Raw genomic sequence first — 14276 nt, forward strand, 5'->3', positions numbered from 1 at the left:
TACTGGTCTAGCATATACCGACATGTTGGCAGGCACATGCAGAGCAAGGCATTTTAAAAATACTAATTTTAATTAAAGTATGAACTATGGTAATCAATTATTGCAGTGTACGACTTTCTTATTTACAGTATGGTATAGACAATCCTCAATCATATAAAACAGATTTGATTAAATACAGAAATGGTCTGAGGGAAGTCAACAAAAAGTGATAATAGTAAAGTGGTTTTTAACTTAAAGATTGCAGCCCAAATTTGACAAGGTTAATATGTTTATCATGCTTAAAATCTGACAAAGTTTGTACAGTATTATTTTTGTGGTAACGTTAGACAGTCATACACAATGTAACAAAATAAAGGGTAATTAAAATCCCTTGAATCAAAAAAACCTTCATGTACATCAAGGCACCCCAATTTGCTTTGGTATCTTTAATAAGGTCTTCTACTCTTTCACCCATCATGGTAAGAAAGGGAACTGTCATGAGTATTCTTGCCTGTTAATCTGGTTTTCCAAACTGTCCACATAAAGGTAGTGGTATTTACAGTAGACATGAAAGCATACCAAAAATTTCCCTAAGCTGTTCTTATAATGAGATACGTAAAAATAAGTGTTTACCAGGGGTCCAGAGGATGGCTAGTGTAGCTTAAGCGAGTACAAAGTGACAGACGTAATGGGTACATATTCTGAAGAGGAATCAGGATCAGGGATGGTAGTATGGTGTGTATAAAGCACCCAGTTCATATGTTCAACTTCCCACAAATTGGTGAGGAGGGGAGGGAGGGTATAAAATGAGAAGTACACTTATAAGAATGTTGAAAGGATTGCTGTTGTGTAGATCATCTATTATGATCCATTCAAGTTCTAGCACTATGAAGAGGAGCAGCGATATCTACTACATACACGAGAGAGAGCAGGTTTTTGGATGGAAGAACATGGTGTTGAAGGTATAGAGAGGTAAAAGGATAAAAGAATAACTGGTCTCAGTGAGTCACAATGTGATCTTCTCAAGAAAAAAGTGGTATAAAACAAGGATGAAATCAAAGACTACCTGTAAGTTCAAGTTGTGGTAAGGAGTGTTGCAGACTGTGTACATTTCATCTAAATATTATAATAATAAAATAGCGGAGACAATGAGAATCGCGACAATCTTTCAGAGGCACTTGACGGGTGAGGAGCAAAAAGCACCTATACAAACACTCCCTGATGATGGATGGGATCAAGTTTAGAAAAAGTTGCAGGAGAGGCAGCAGAATGTATCTGGTCACCATAATCTAGCTTTGATAAAATTAGGGCTGAATGCAGTCAAAAGAGGGTTTGATGATCTGCCCCCCTCCTCCTCCATGAAAGATGAGCAAGTGTTTTAAGGAGGTTCAGCTGGCTATGGCAAGTTGCTTTCAGGGAGGCAATGCGAGGTATCCAAGACAACCGGCGATCAAACAGTAGGTAGAGACAGCTGACTACATATCACATTCAGGGATTCGTGAGTCATACAGGTACAATGGAGTATCAGGGATGATTGACTGTTTGGTGAAAGTAATTTTTTGCGTTTTAGCACTAGAAAATTTAAACTCACGAGCAGTGGCCCAATGGGAAACACTACTGACAGCATCCTGGAGCGAGGCTGTTGCAAGACGACAGTCAGCGCCTGCACAAGCTATAGTTAAATCAACATAGTGATGACCAAATATTAGACGACAGAATAGATGTCAGACCATTTATAGCAAGGAGAAAGTGTGGTGTGCTAAGGACACATCCCTGAGGAACAGCTTCAGCCTTTTATTGTTTTCTACCTCCTTCAAAGCAGATTGTGATTTATTGGATGCAATCCTGTACAACCTTCAGCCCAATGAGTTTAATGCCCCTTACCCTCCATGAATGCAATAATAATATCAACCTTAACTCATCTGCTCAATGTATCTAAATTTTATTGTAAGGATTTGTAGACAGGATTACAGACATGCTTATAACTTACAATTAATATGGGTTATGCAATTTTTTTTACAATTTACATGCCCTTAGTTAGGATAGAAAAATTTTCTGTGAAAACCAATCATTGCTTCTCAAACTGAAAGATATATTATCAAAACTAGTGAAAACAGTAGAAAAGAGCAAGAATATATAACTATAAACAACTGTCTGTCTTAAAAACAAGGCCCTCTTCTAAAGGTTATGGAAAAATACCCCTCAAGGAAGATTCCTTGATGTTGGTGAGGGGCTCTTGATTTAGGGAATTGGATCTGTGCTCCAGTTCCCCGAATTAAGCCTGAATGCCTTCCACATCGCCCCCCCCAGGCGCTGTATAATCCTCCGGGTTTAGCGCTTCCCCCTTGATTATAATAATATGGAAAAATAGTTAATACAAAAGAATGAAGGAACACTGCAGCAAGCCTACTGGTCAATGCTAGGCAGGTCCAACTCTCATCCATTCATTTACCTGTCCAACCTATATTTAAAGTCACCCAAGTTCTTGATACAATGATATAATTTAAGTAACTTCAATGTGAGCCATGTTGCAAGCTTCCTGTGGCCTGGTGGCTAAAGCTCCCGCTTCACACACGGAGGGCCCGGGTTCGATTCCCGGCGGGTGGAAACATTCGACACGTTTCCTTACACCTGTTGTCCTGTTCACCTAGCAGCAAATAGGTACCTGGGTGTTAGTCGACTGGTGTGGGTCGCATCCTGGGGGACAAGATTAAGGACCCCAATGGAAATAAGTTAGACAGTCCTCGATGACGCACTGACTTTCTTGGGTTATCCTGGGTGGCTAACCCTCCGGGGTTAAAAATCTGAACGAAATCCTATACTGAACTCCTATTAGTTAATACCCCTTAGTTATCAAACCCACATAGGTTTAATGCTTCTTCTTTATAATAATATAATAATAAGCCCTTAAGAATCCCAGAGTACACTGCTACTGTACTACACTAAACCAACTTACTAAAATAAAATACAAACATCATTGGTAACCTTGTCACAACACTTATATAGTGACACTGGTCTATTCATTACTAGTACGTACTAGTAATATTCCAACACCATCATCCCCAGTCTGTTAATATTAGCAACATCCCAGGCAGGGGGAAGTGAAGCACATTTTTTCCTCGCTATGAATTTAGGACATACAGCCCAAAATGTTAACCTAATACTTTACAGCTACTTCACATTTTCCATAAATTGAATATGTAAAAATGGATGTCTTATGCTATGCCGTTTCCCCACACAGCTAGAAATTTAAGTGGAAAATTGTTCAAAGTTAGAGCATATAGCATGAAAAATGCTGCACTCACATGGTTTAATGCTACTTGAGTACTGGGAATGCCTATAATCCCATAGCTATACTACCTGGCATACAGGCAAGGAAAATATTTAAATTTACACCTAAAAAGAATGGAACTAATTTAGAAACTACAAACCAAAATAACCCCTTAAGTGATGAGGCATTAGAGATAGTGCAAAATAGCCTACATGACACAAGGCATTTTGCTATATAACATGAGGTATCCTACTAGTAAACATAAGAACCCATCCACATAAGAGGAGATACCCTATTACGTGGACCTCTTTGAGGGGCTATGAGAGTTCCTCAAAGAGATGTCTTGATGCCAGTGATGGGCTCTTGTTCCAAGAAATTAGACCTTCCTCTTGGATCAAGTCTCATTCCCTCCCATGCACTGTATGATCCCCTATGGGTATAGCAATTCCTTATGATACTATATAACTCAAAGGTATCCTGATAAGTAAACAGCCTGCTCATAAATATTATATTAAAAAACAAGCTCTAAACTTAGAGCAGTTCATTAATAAATTACCATCTTCGTTTGCAACCAAGAAATTGTAAAATAGTAATTGGTACTGTACTTTTAAATGGGGCCATAAAATACAGTAGACCCTCAAATAAAACACATTCAAACTAACACTTTTTATGATAACACTGTTGAGACAATACAGCAAATTTGTATGGCATGCTGTAAATTTTTTAAAAAGGTCCCACAGGCATGAAAACTACTTTGAGATTTATGGGGCATGGGGAAAGTCAGCTGCTGACTTTGGCTCTAACAGATCGACCCACAGCCATCAGTCAATAAACAGATGACACAGCAGTCTACCACTCAGTAGTCATTTAAATAATCTCCAAAACACTTCTTCAACAAGCAAGAAAATAAGGAACTTAAGGTAGGATAAATTTCCTCCTTGCCACCAGTATAAACAAGAAAACTATAGTGAAATGTGTGCTAATAAAATAGACGACATGCAGTCATCAACTATTCAACTGAGATGTGTAAACATCTCCAAACACTTCTACCTCTACAAGCAAGAGAAACAGAGTTTAAGGTAGATAAAAATTCTTTACTTCTGATTATTTTATACTGACAAGATCTTGTGTTAAATTTATAACAGTCACTAGCAATACATAAACCTTTTCCGTTTTCTACGGATGGAACCCCATGCCTGTTTTATGTTGTGTGAAACACCAACTTTCTGAGGGTCTTAAGTTTATTTAATAACTAAGCTTTAATTAGGATTTGGGTCCTAGAACTACATCTACAATGTAAGGCATCAAAATCTTCAGTGTTTAGAATAAAAAATTAAATGCTGGTTTGCATTTGTTGAGGTCCCAAGTACATAACCATATTAATCCCCATTGTTCTTCAATTTCCTTAACACACAATTTTGCTTAACACTTTCGTGTTATTCAAGGGTCCACCGTCACTTTTTATCCTAGCCTGTATGTGGCAAAAAAATTCTTGAATACACAATGTATTTCTTGTCATGCAATTCTAGTAATGCTAAACAGTAATAAAAAAAATTGTAAAGAGAATAATAAAATTAAATAAAAATGTTTCATGATGTCCCCCAAAAAACAAAATTTGCAGACATCCATTCTGCTCCATTCAACTTGCAAGGTGCCTATTATTGAACAGTTCTAGTTGATCATGATGATTTTCCTCGACTGTAGTAAGAGTATCCTTACAGGAGAGCAGCGGCATATCTTCTACTCCCCCATACGGATTCTCTCTCCACAGCCAGGCTTGCTTTGTAGGTGATGAGACAGTTTCTTCAAGTTACAATACACTTTATTATAGTGTACTCAATCATGGTATATTCACTCAAAACAAAATTATAATATACAGCAAAACTTTGAATTTTTTTTTTTTTTACAAAAATGTTACCTTATTCTGGCTGTGTAAAATTGTCACAATGTAATAAAATATATAAATCTATTAACAAAATACTAAAAAAAAAAAAAAAAAAAAAAAAAAAAAAAAAAAGCTTATCAATCAAAGCAAAAATTTAAAGAAAAAAGAATGGATGAAAAGGAGAAGAAAAGAGAAGTGATTTAAAGTAAGGGATGAGATACAGAGGAAGAAAATAGAAGGAATTCAAAGAAATGTGAAGATAAAAAATCGGAAGAATGTATATATAAGATGCCTTCGGACTACACCAAAGTTATCTTCTAAAAATAAATACCAATAGCATAAATGCCAACAAGTATAAAGGTTTCAGAGTAAGCTATCATTGGGACAATGTTTTGCTGTATACAGTTTTTTCCACTGAAATGGAGAGACTTGATAAAGCTTTCAACAGAGCAAAACAAGGTTAGAAAATTAGAATGTGCTCTTCCCACACTGCCAGTAAGGAACCTAGGCTGTACTCTCATCATACTCGTATACTGCTAATAGGAAATCTAGACTACTCTCTATCTCACATTAGTCTATGATAGAGAGTAGTTATTTTTTTTTTTTTTTTTGGCAATGTTTCTTTCTTTCCTTCTTATATCTGCATAATCATTTCTTGCTTGTATAAATCTTTAAGCTTCTGAGATAATATACATGCATGGCCCGCTTTACAGCATTTCGCTAATGCAGCAATTTTTAATTAATACCCATTATTCACTTATCCAGGCTAGCTACAATGAATATACATGTATTCACCACTCACTATAAGCCAAGGACAAAAATATTTTAAGGTAAGTAATGTGTGTGTACTGTATATGCATTTTTTATGCCTATCTCCACTGCTCACTTAATATGATAGTGTAAACACAGTATGTATTAGGCTTTTATATGCATTTGAAAGTGGGGGGTGGGGAAAAAGGGGGGGAGGGAATGAAGGGCTATGTTTCACTTTACAACAGTAGCCTGGAATCTAACCTACTGTATAAGTGGGGCCCGCCTCTGCTTCCTTTTATTAGTTAAAAGTCCTTTCCTTTTTTGGTTCTTTCCAGCACCTTCCATTAAATAATTCTGTTTCATTTTTTCCCCTGTTTTAGAATAAAATGTTTGACTCCATTTTTGTATATATTATAGAATGCTGTGGTCTGTTTATATCTATTCCTTGTAATATTAATTTCATTTACTGTAATAATTTTCTTCACATGTTCTTGTGAAAATTTTGGGTAGCTTTCCAAATAGCTAAGACAAGTACTGTTCACTGTATTGTTTTTCATGGAACATTAAACCCATGCGAATCATTCAACATAAGAAGTAGAGTCTTTCTTCTCTGACTGCTGATCACAATTCAGTTAGGCTATTGGTGACTGCTCATGACAACTATTGTACAACTGAGCTGAAATGATTGAGTTCAAGTAGGACCTACCTACCATGAGGCCAGTAGGCCTCCTACACTGTTCTTCTAATCATATGTTTAAGGTTCCTTCCAACTACTGGTAGGTTCTCTTGTAAAACTACAATATGTAATTAAAGGAATGAAACTAACAAAAGTAACTTATAAAAAGCTCAATCGTATGATCTTAAAATGCTGTTAGAAACAATGTCAGTACTAGAAAGCTCAAAAAATAAATTATAGTGTTGAAAATATTTTTATACATGAAGAATTTAGCTTGCCTAACTTTACTCAGTATAATTAAATTTAAGACATGGTACTCTTTCATGTCTGAGTTATCCCTTGTGCCTGATGCATCACCTCAAGTGCAGATATGTCACAATTTAGGTTCTGTCAACTGAATATTTCTACCAAAACCTTGTATCATGAAATATTAATCATGGACACACTTAAATATCCTGGATAAGCTTTTTTATTTGTGTGTTCTGTGTTGCAGTGTGAAGTTGAGTGATATGGAGAACAATGGAGGGAAAAGGTAAAATGGAAAATGGGAAGACAAGGAGATGAAGATAGGGATAAGAGCAGTGAGAAGAATGAAAGGTGGAAATGAAATGAGAGGATTAAGATATGCATGAGAGGACTTATTATTTTTATCATCATCATCACTGTAATGTTTGTGCTATCAGCTTATATAAGTGGTTTTTAATGACTGGGATAACTCCAGTGTCCAGGCTTTTCCTCCATAGAATATTTAAGGTATGAGATGGCAGTTTTTTGCACTTCTTGATGAATACGAAATACCACAAGTCTAGGTTTAGGGCAATTTGCAAGGACGTGCTATCAATAACTTCGGAGTCGGGTGAGGTGAGGGTTATATCGGAAATTACGAGATGTTGGCAGAGTTTCGAGTCTCGTAGAGAAAAAACTCCTTTGGATTATCATTATTTAAACTGACTAATGGCTCACTGAACACAAAGCTGTACAGTGACCAGTATTTCACTTATTTCTTTGTTGTTAGTTTAATCCCATCTCCTTTAGGCAAGGGCCTGATACTAGGTGTGGTTTATACCCTGGATTTTGCTTGAGAATTTATTTTAAGAGTTCTTCCAATTTCATTTATAGTGCTTCTAACTTGCATCTTCTCTTCTCTGATTAAAAAAGAGTAAGTTTTGGAACTTACTTATGGTGTCATTGCACTCATCCTTCAGATACTGTACTGATGCAAGTCCATATTAATATATCTTCCAACATATTTCACTAACATCATGATTTATTTGATCCCAATTTTATTTTTTTTTTTTTGGTTAAATATGAATTTGTTAAATACATCCACATGATTGTTTTGCTTTACAAGACCTGTGTGTACACAGGTCTTGAATTTAAATTAGGGTACAGCCTCATTATTTATCAATATAAGGTCAGGGGTATTTTTTAGTCTGGTTGGTTCCACTATATGCTAGCTGAAGGAAATTTTATTGAAGTCTTAACAGTCTGATCGTTAGTAACTATTTGAATAGGCTCCTGGGATCTTCACTATTACCATCTTCACTATATACAGTACTTCCATTTTTGAGTTCTTAAATTGAATTCGTCAAGTGAGAAGGTACACCTACCATCCGACTTACAACCTGCTCAACATACGTCCACTTGACTTACAACCATGCATCTGGCAGCTGGGCTGGGCCGGCTGATGGACATTGCTGTACAATATTTGAAAATACTCGCGGTGGCAATGTGTCATGCAGGCAGCCTCAGTTTGAGTAACCCTGCCCTATCAGCGTCATCATACTGTATTAACTGTACTAACTGGACAGTAAATTTCACCATGGCCCCTAAGATGAAGTCTGAATCTTGCACTGGAGATTGTGGCAAGAAAGGCTCTTACTCTCGAACTCTCTATTTGTTTTCAGTGTTGCACATAAACCTGTCTGTATCTGTCTGCCTGTATATCTGTGTGTGTCTGTCTACCTGTGTGTCTCTTTCTGTCTACATAACATATAAACATATAAATTAACAAATATGAGATGTTTTTCGGGTTGGCTTGACAGAGTGAACAGAAACCATTCGTGTCTGGGCTGGTAACAACAATGCTCTTCTCCAGACTGAGGGACTGACCACCTCAAAACTTTAAGGGTGATGGACTGATTACATCGTCTTCAAGTATCTTCTGCTTCTATCAACTTTTCTGTACTCGACTGAAGAAGCCTACTGTGTAGGCGAAATGTTTCGAAATAAAGATACCTAACTGTTGCATATGTGTCTTACCTAACAATCTGTCGGTATTTTATACCATTTTAATGTTCAACAACAACAACGTTTGTTAACATAACTCGCCAACCTTCTACACTCTCATTCATTTAATCTTGTTTACTCACCTCTCACTCTACACTAAGACTACAGATATTTTAAGGTAAGTAATGAGTGGACACGATTATTATATTATAGCTTAATATTATTATTATTAATAGTACATATGTATTATTGTAATAATAATAATAATGATTAATATTATTAATTTAGGGCACTGGAGCACAGATCCACTGTATAGCACTTTGTCTGGATTTTTTGGGTTATCCTAGGTAATTTATACTATGTATGATAACTTGACTTACATGTACCTGTGTGTGTGTGTGTGTGTGTGTGTGTGTGTGTGTGTGTGTGTGTGTGTGTGTGTGTGTGTGTGTGTGTGAGAGAGAGAGAGAGAGAGAGAGAGAGAGAGATAGAGAGAGATAGAGAGAGATAGAGAGAGATAGAGAGAGAGAGAGAGAGAGAGAGAGAGAGAGAGAGAGAGAGAGAGAGAGAGAGAGAGAGAGAGAGAGAGAGAGAGAGAGAGAGAGAGAGAGAAAAAAAAAAAACCACATTTGGTCAGCCACCCACCCACTCCTCCAGCCAGCCACCCAACCACAGACCCGGCCAGCCAGCCGGATACTTATTACACATGTTCCAGAGTTGTTTCTCTTTACTTAGGGTATAGGTTATACTACATTCTGGCAGGATGACACTATCAGTGGTATTCTCCCATTCCACTGTGTCGACAATACATAAAGATAACAGTAATGTATGATACTGTATGCGATGTAAAATTTACAATACAGATCACTACTATGTATACATTATATACAGTACATAAATAAGTAAATTATGGTAAAAAAATGAAATAATGATTGTACATTACATTACAGTATTATGTAGGTAGTTTATATAGCAAAGGTTTGACATTATGCCCTACCCAGTATGTCGGCAATTTTCAAAGGTTCGACTTACGTCCATTTTGACTTACGACTGGTTGGTCGGAACCAAGCTTGGTCGTAAGTCGGATGGTAGGTGTATTTAGGGCTGGGTCTGAGAGATTTCAAGACAGTATTTAATTTTCAGTAGTTGGGTTGTTTAAGTCCGATAGGAAATTGTAGCAATTGGTTGTTTAATACAAGCACAATAACTAAATTCTGATTTTCAGTTTCTATTGCCAAAGCTCAGACTATATAATTGGTGGGATAAACAACTTAATGCAAATGAACTAACATACAAACCAACCCCTTCCTTGTTGCCTGTTTTTTCAGTTGCATCTATGTAGATTGTACCTGTGTATCCATATTTCACTCTGGAAAAGCTGCAAACATTGCACTTAACTTGCTGAAGTCCACTAATAAACAGTAAAGTATTTTGTTTAGTCCTGAATAATGTTTCAATGTTTGTTGTGCTGGAAGCTTTTTTAACTGGTCATTAATATCTTCAATTCTGATGAACCAGCTAATGTTTTTTTCCAGTGCATCATGACTAAGGTGGCAATACAGTCTGATCATTTAATGCCATTCTTTTTTGCTTCAAGGCACTAAAAAAATTCTGTATGGTTGTAAATTTCATGTTCACTATGACATTCATGTTGTTCTATTCACCTCATTCCCTTCATGTGAAGTGCAGGACAGTGTCATAGCCTGTTTCTCATTTACTGAACTGACCACTTTTTGGTTGGAAGTACTTTTTGCAGGTCTTGGAAGACATGCTTTTATTTAGGAGACTATGGCATTTCTTTGAATGTCATATTGACAAGTTCCATTTCCTTTATTAGTCAGTCCTTATTTTAAATGCCCCAGGAATAGTGTTAGTACATTTTAATGTTCACGGTTTGTGCAGTATACCATATGTGTACCAAAAATTTTCATAATGCAGGTTTTTAAACATGATAATTGTCATCTGCCTAGGTAGCAGGTTGGTAGACAGCAACCACCCAGGGAGGTACTACAGTCCTGCCGAGTATAAAAGGGAAGCCTTTAATTGTTTTACATGATGGTAGGACTGCTGGCATCTTTTTTTTGTCTCATAAACATGCAAGATTTCAGGTATGTCTTGCAACTTCTACTTACACTTAGGTCATACTACACATGCATGTACAAAAATATTTACAGCCCCCTCTGAGTTTTCTTCTCTTTTTTTTACTAGTTCTTGTTCTTGTTTATTTCCTTTTATCTCCATGGGGAAGTGGAACAGAATTCTTCCCCTGTAAGCCATACGTGTCGTAAGAGGCAACTAAAATGTCGGGAGCAAGGGGCTAGTAACCCCTTCTCTTGTATACATTATAATAGAAGATAGAGTTAGAAATGCAACAGCACTTAGAAGAGGAAAACACAAGAAAAAAAATGGAAGTACAAAAGAAGTTCACAGTCAAGGGGTTAAGCTGGTGTGTTCATTTGTGTGCTTATGTTCTCAGTGTATCGGGGCAGCGTAAATGATTCAACTCAGTGAACAAGGTATGTCTATGGTAATAATAATAATCGGTTGGAGTGCTTTAAATGTCAGCTACGAAACCATTTAACATTTGACATTTAAAGTGCTCCAGATCGATTATTTATTAATATTATTTTTTTTTTTCAACAAGTCGGTCGTCTCCCACTGAGGCAGGGTGACCCAAAAAAGAAAGAAAATCCCCCCCAAAAAAATACTTTCATCATCATTCAACACTTTCACCACACTCACACATTATCACTGTTTTTGCAGAGGTGCTCAGAATACAACAGTTTAGAAGCATATACATATAAAGATACACAACATATCCCTCCAAACTGCCAATATCCCAAACCCCTCCTTTAAAGTGCAAGCATTGTACTTCCCATTTCCAGGACTCAAGTCCGACTATATGAAAATAACCGGTTTCCCTGAATCCCTTCACTACATATTACCCTGCTCACACTCCAACAGATCATCAGGTCCCAAGTACCATTCGTCTCCATTCACTCCTATCTAACACGCTCACGCACACTTGCTGGAAGTCCAAGCCCCTCGCCCACAAAACCTCCTTTACCCCCTCTCTCCAACCCTTTCGAGGACGACCCCTACCCTGCCTTCCTTCCCCTATAGATTTATATGCTTTCCATGTCATTCTACTTTGATCCATTCTCTCTAAATGACCAAACCACCTCAACAACCCCTCTTCTGCCCTCTGACTAATGCTTTTATTAACTCCACACCTTCTCCTAATTTCCACACTCCGAATTTTCTGCATAATATTTACACCACACATTGCCCTTAGACAGGACATCTCCACTGCCTCCAACCATCTCCTCGCTGCTGCATTTACCACCCAAGCTTCACATCCATATAAGAGTGTTGGTACTACTATACTTTCATACATTCCCTTCTTTGCCTCCATAGATAACGTTTTTTGACTCCACATATACCTCAACACCACTCACCTTTTTTTCCCTCATCAATTCTATGATTAACCTCATCCTTCATAAATCCATCCGCCGACACGTCAACTCCCAAGTATCTGAAAACATTCACTTCTTCCATACTCCTCCTCCCCAATTTGATATCCAATTTTTCTTTATCTAAATCATTTGATACCCTCATCACCTTACTCTTTTCTATGTTCACTTTCAACTTTCTACCGTTACACACATTCTCAAACTCATCCACTAACCTTTGCAATTTTTCTTTAGAATCTCCCATAAGCACAGTATCATCAGCAAAAAGTAACTGTGTCAATTCCCATTTTGAATTTGATTCCCCATAATTTAATCCCACCCCTCTCCTGAACACCCTAGCATTTACTTCTTTTACAACCCCATCTATAAATATATTAAACAACCATGGTGACATTACACATCCCTGTCTAAGACCTACTTTTACCGGGAAGTATTCTTCCTCTCTTCTACACACCCTAACCTGAGCCTCACTATCCTCATAAAAGCTCTTTACAGCATTTAGTAACTTACCACCTATTCCATATACTTGCAACATCTGCCACATTGCTCCTCTATCCACTCTATCATATGCCTTTTCTAAATCCATAAATGCAATAAAAACTTCCCTACCTTTATCTAAATACTGTTCACATATATGCTTCAATGTAAACACTTGATCTACACATCCCCTACCCACTCTGAAGCCTCCTTGCTCATCCGCAATTCTACATTCTGTCTTACCTCTAATTCTTTCAATTATAACTCTACCGTATACTTTTCCTGGTATACTCAGTAAACTTATTCCTCTATAATTTTTACAATCTCTTTTGCCCCCTTTCCCTTTATATAAAGGGACTATACATGCTCTCCGCGAATCCCTAGGTACCTTCCCCTCTTTCATACATTTATTAAACAAAAGTACCAACCACTCCAACACTATATCCCCCCCTGCTTTTAATATTTCTGTCATGATCCCATCAGTTCCAGCTGCTTTACCCCCTTTCATTCTACGTAATGCCTCACGTACCTCCACCACACTTACATTCTGCTCTTCACTCCTAAAAGATGGTATACCTCCCTGGCCAGTGCATGAAATTACCGCCTCCCTTTCTTCCTCAACATTTAAAAGTTCCTCAAAATATTCTCGTCATCTACCTAATACCTCCCTCTCCCCATCTACTAACTCCCCTTCTCTGTTTTTAACGGACAAATCCATACTTTCCCTAGGCTTTCTTAACTTGTTTAACTCACTCCAAAATTTTTTCTTATTTTCATTAAAATTTCTTGACAGTGCCTCTCCCACTCTTTCATCTGCTCTCCTTTTGCACTCTCTCACCACTCTCTTCACCTTTCTTTTACTCTCCATATACTCTGCTCTTCTTATAACACTTCTGCTTTGTAAAAACCTCTCGTAAGCTACTTTTTTCTCTTTTATCACACCCTTTACTTCATCATTCCACCAATCACTCCTCTTTCCTCCTGCCCCCACCCTCCTATAGCCACAAACTTCTGCCCCATATTCTAATACTGCATTTTTAAAACTATTCCAACCCTCTTCAACCCCCCCACTACTCATCTTTGCACTAGCCCACCTTTTTGCCAATAGTCGATTATATCTCGCCCGAACTTCCTCCTCCCTTAGTTTATACACTTTCACCTCCCTCTTACTTGTTGTTGCCACCTTCCTCTTTTCCCATCTACCTCTTACTCTAACTGTAGCTACAACTAAATAATGATCTGATATATCAGTTGCCCCTCTATAAACATGTACATCCTGGAGCCTACCCATCAACCTTTTATCCACCAATACATAATCTAACAAACTACTTTCATTACGTGCTACATCATACCTTGTATATTTATTTATCCTCTTTTTCATAAAATATATATTACTTATTACCAAATTTCTTTCTACACATAGCTCAATTAAAGGCTCCCCATTTACATTTACCCCTGGCACCCCAAATTTACCTACTACTCCCTCCATAACATTTTTACCCACTTTAGCATTGAAATCCCCAACCACCATTA

At 37.3% G+C, this 14276-nt stretch overlaps 1 protein-coding gene across 1 annotated transcript in view; it reads right to left on the minus strand.

The window, feature by feature from the left end:
- LOC128695569 (uncharacterized) overlaps positions 1-14276 on the minus strand; it is an 854631-nt gene that overhangs the window by 2394 nt on the left and 837961 nt on the right. The gene's annotated exons all lie outside the window — the stretch shown is intronic.

This window comes from Cherax quadricarinatus, chromosome 42, assembly GCF_038502225.1.
Source record: "Cherax quadricarinatus isolate ZL_2023a chromosome 42, ASM3850222v1, whole genome shotgun sequence".
Classification (NCBI taxonomy): domain Eukaryota; kingdom Metazoa; phylum Arthropoda; class Malacostraca; order Decapoda; family Parastacidae; genus Cherax; species Cherax quadricarinatus.